The sequence below is a fragment of the Elephantulus edwardii genome, unplaced genomic scaffold, assembly GCF_000299155.1.
Source record: "Elephantulus edwardii isolate Elephantulus edwardi_28Jun2011 unplaced genomic scaffold, EleEdw1.0 scaffold00008, whole genome shotgun sequence".
In the NCBI taxonomy this organism is placed as follows: Eukaryota; Metazoa; Chordata; class Mammalia; order Macroscelidea; family Macroscelididae; genus Elephantulus; species Elephantulus edwardii.
In genome coordinates, this window is record NW_006399758.1 from 25,882,746 (window position 1) to 25,887,139 (window position 4,394).

Below are 4,394 nucleotides of genomic sequence, written 5' to 3' on the forward strand. Positions count from 1 at the left end.
ACTTTCATCCTGGGAAATCAAAACAGGCCGCGGTGATTTAGGCTTGTGGTGAGCCCCCTGTGCATGGAAAACTCAGACGTGCTTCTGAGGAGCTTCTGGTATTCTGAAATCATTTGGCTGCTGCTGGGAAGGAGATGAGAGGGAAAGGGCTGTGCTGACTGACACACAGTGGGGCTACCAGCAGGTGGATAATGTGTGGACTAAGAGTGGTGCTCACACCTCTGCTGGGATCCTGAGAACCACAAGGGGGAACAGCCGGATAGTCAGCATTTGCAATTAGTTTGTACATGTCTGGCAGCCCTGTTCTTGTTGTTATGTACGCTCAAATAGGAACCCACTTATAGCTGGTTTACAGTGGAGTTCTCAGAGGTGGTAAATCGCACGGGAGGAGATTATTCATCTTTCTTTCACAGAGCAGCTGGTTGATTTAAACCAGTTCCTTGGGATTTACAGCACAGCTCCAATCACCAAATTGAAAACTTAGAGATTCAGGCACACCCAGAGATGCTTTGGGGGAAAGGCCTGGTAATTTTCTTTCCAAACATCAGTCACTGAAACCCAATAGCAAGGGTTTACCTAAAAAAAGAATGTTTGCTTTTTGAGGTTTGAATTGTGATATGCATGAATGTTTACAAAGCAGTTTGGTGTTTCACTGAACCATTTGTACATGTTTTGTGTTGTAATGTGAAATCCAACACTTAAAATATAATCACACTTCTCCCCATTTCCTCCTGATAGTTCTCATTTCCACTAATCCTGCTATCCAACCTCTTCCTGCCTCTCGGACTCTTCCCTGGGGCAAATGATTCTCTTTTGACCTTGTGTGGTTGGTCAGTCTAAGAGTGAGCAACTCCTTGACGCTGCTGTTTACCTTACAGGCCTATGTATTGCTTGAGTGAAAGTAGAGCCCAGGAGTGAGTTTTGTTCCAAGTTCAATGGGTGTGTCTGTTAGACTACCAGGTCTGACCTTTTTATAAACTTTTTTCTTTTTTTAGTTTTGTTCCACCTTTCCCCTACTCCATCCAGGATATTTTGTCGTGATCCCTTTCAGAGTACTCAGAAGTAATCACTCGTCTTTTGGTCTCAAGATCTTGGAAGTTGAGGTTCCTGTGTGGCCCGTTAGTCCTTTGGACTAATTATTTCAGTACATCTTTGGGATTTTTTTCCCCTCTTCTCTGTTCCAGATATGGAGTGACGTATAATTACACCTTAGATGTCTACTCAAAACTTTTAGACCATAGTAGCTACTTGCCAAAATAGAATATAAGGTATTGTTTTTGTGGACTATGTTGTCATTGTTGTTGTTGTGCCATGAAGTTGCCTGTGACTCATAGAGACCCTATCTATGTACAAAAGTTCTGAAGCCTGCCCTGTCCTGAGCCAATCTCACTGACTCTAATACCCCCATTGCCCTAGTTACTGTGTCAATCCATCTCATCTGGGTACTTTCTCTCCTGCGCTATCCCTCCATCTTTCCAAGCATGATGTCATTCTCCAAGGACCGGTCCCTCTTGGTCACATGCCCATAATATATGTAAGACAAAGCTTCAAATTCCTAGCCTCCAAGGAGAAGCTTAGTTTCACCTTCTCCAAACAGACCTATTTGTTTTCTTGGAGTTTCATGCTATGTTCAAGACTCTTCTCCAGCACCACAACTCAAAGGCATCAATTCATCTTCTGTCATCCTTGGTTATTATCCAGCTCTCTTATGCATAGCAAGGAACTGTGAAGAAGATGGCCTAGATAAGGTGCACCTTAGTCTCCAGACTGACATCCTTACTTCTTAGTTCTCTGGAATGTTTTTGACAGTAGATTTACTCAGTGCAATTTGTCTTTTAATTTCCTAACTTCTGGCACCAAAGTATTGATTGTGGATTAGAGCAAGTTGAATATGATGTCCCCCAAGAAGGACTCTCTACCTTCACCATTATTCCCTTTTAAGATCTATTTATGCAGGATCAAATAGACAACAGCACTTGGAAACATTACTTACATAGGAAGCCTAGGGGACAGTGAATTTTTCTTAGTGGGAGAGAAACAACACCAAAAAGGAAGGTGTAATTGGTTGCACAACACAAAGTTTGCAATCACTGTAAGTAAATGTTACTGTTGTCATTGTTCCTAGTGGTAAGAAGCTGCACTGCCATCCCAAAGGCACATGGTTCAAATTCACCAGCTGCTCAATGAAATAAAGATGGGCAATCTCCTCTAGTGAGATGTACTGCCGCTGGAGACCCACTGAAGGGTCAATTGAGGCTCAGTTCTGACTCTAAGGCACACAACAAAACAACAATGTTGTTAGAAGTTGACTACAACTCATAGTGACCCTATGAACGGCAGATCCAAACCTTGCCCTGTCCTGTGCCATCTTCATCACTTCTGATATACTTAAGTCCATTGATACAGTCAATATCAGTTTATCTTGTTGAGATTCTTCTTCACCTTAGTTCCACACTTTACCTTTCCAAGCATGACAGATTTCCCAAGAATTGGCCTCTCCCCTTACATTCACAAAGTATGTGAGATGAGGTCTCACCATTCTTGCCTCCAAGGAGCACTCTGGTTGTACCTCCTCTAAGACTTACTTGTTTGTTCTTTGAGCATTCCATGAGATATTCAGGACTCTTCTCCAACACCACAACTCAAAGGCACTGATTCTTCTTCCGTCATCATTATTCATTGTCCATCTTTTAGATACACAGCAAGTGATTGAAGAGACCAGGACCTTTGTAAGTTGCTATGATATTGGAAGGTATACCCACTAGTATTTCAATTGCCGGTAGGGCCACCCATGATCAGCAGGTTTCAGGGGAGCCTCTAGATGAAGGAAGACTAAGAAGCAGAATTGACCATCCACTTCTGACATATTAGACCTTCAAAAACCCTGTGAATAACAGAGGAACACTGTTAGATACAGTAATCAAAGTAGAACTCTCAGACTGGAAGTCACTAAAAAATGAGGAGAAACAGCTGTAGCATCCAGTAATAATTGAAAGGTGGGATGTACAAAGCATGAATCTAAGAAAATAGGAAGTTATAAAAAAAAAGTAAAGATTGACATTCTAGGCATTAGTGAGCTTAGAAGGACCAGCACTGGACACTTTGAAACAGATAATCATATGATCTGTTATCCTGGGAAAGAAAAATTGAGAAAGAACGGTGTTGCATTTTTAGTCAAAAAAGTCCACTTTAAAGTCTATCTTGAAGTAAAATGATGTGAATGATAGAATATGCCATATACATTCAAGGAAGACTTGTCAATGCAACTATTATTCAAATATATGTATGTTGTTGTTGTTTTGTTATGAGTCACCTGTGACTCATAGCAACCCTATATACAATAGCCCTAAACCCTGCTCTATCCTGTGCCAACCCTATTGTCTCTGATACACCTTCCATTACCGCAATCACTGAATCGATCCATCTCATAGAGGATATTCCTCACTTGTGCTGTCCCTCTACCTTCCCAAGCATGATGTCTCTCTCCAAGAACTGATCTCACCTTGTAATATATCCAAAGTATGTCAGATGAAGCTTGAGAATCCTTGCCTCCAAGGAGCATCCTGGTCTCACCCTCACTAGGATGAACTTGTTTCTTCTCCTAGCAGCCCGTGGTTCAATACTCTTCTCCAGCACCAGAGCTCAAAGGCATCAGTTCTTTCTATCATCCCTAGTCATTGTCCAGCAAGTAATTATAAAGACCATGGCCTGGATCGGGTGCACCATTGTCTCCATACTGACACTGTTGCTCTTCAGTACTTTGGAGAGTACATGTAAAAACTATTGAATTGATGTATGACCATGTGGATCACAACAAATTGTGGGTAACCTTAAGGAGAAATGGGAATCACAGAACACTTGATTGTGCTTATGCAAAACCTATACTTGGACTAGGAAGCAGTCCTCAGAACAGAGCAAGGAAACACTACATGGTTCAAATTAGGAAAATAGTGTGTCAGAGATGCATCCTATAGCCACACCTTTTCGATCTATATGCAGAACAGACCATTTGAGAGTCTGGGCTTTATGAGGAGGAATGTGGTATCAGGATTGGAATAAGAATAATCAACAACCTACATTATGCCAGTGACAGAACCTTGCTTGCTGAAACTGAGGAGGACCTGAAGCACTTGCTGCAGAAAGTCAAAGTCTGTAGTCTCCAAAACTGATTGAAACTCAGCCTCAAGAAGACAAAGATGCTCACCACTGGACCAACTGGCAGCACCATGATAGATGGAGAAGAGACTGAAGTTGTTAATAATTTCAACTTCCTCAGTTTCACAATCAACACTCTTGGTACCAGCAGTCAGGAAATCAAAAGACTAATTTGCTTTAGGTAGATCTGCTGTCAGAGACCTTTCCAGAGTACTGAGAAGCAAGGATTACAGTCTTGC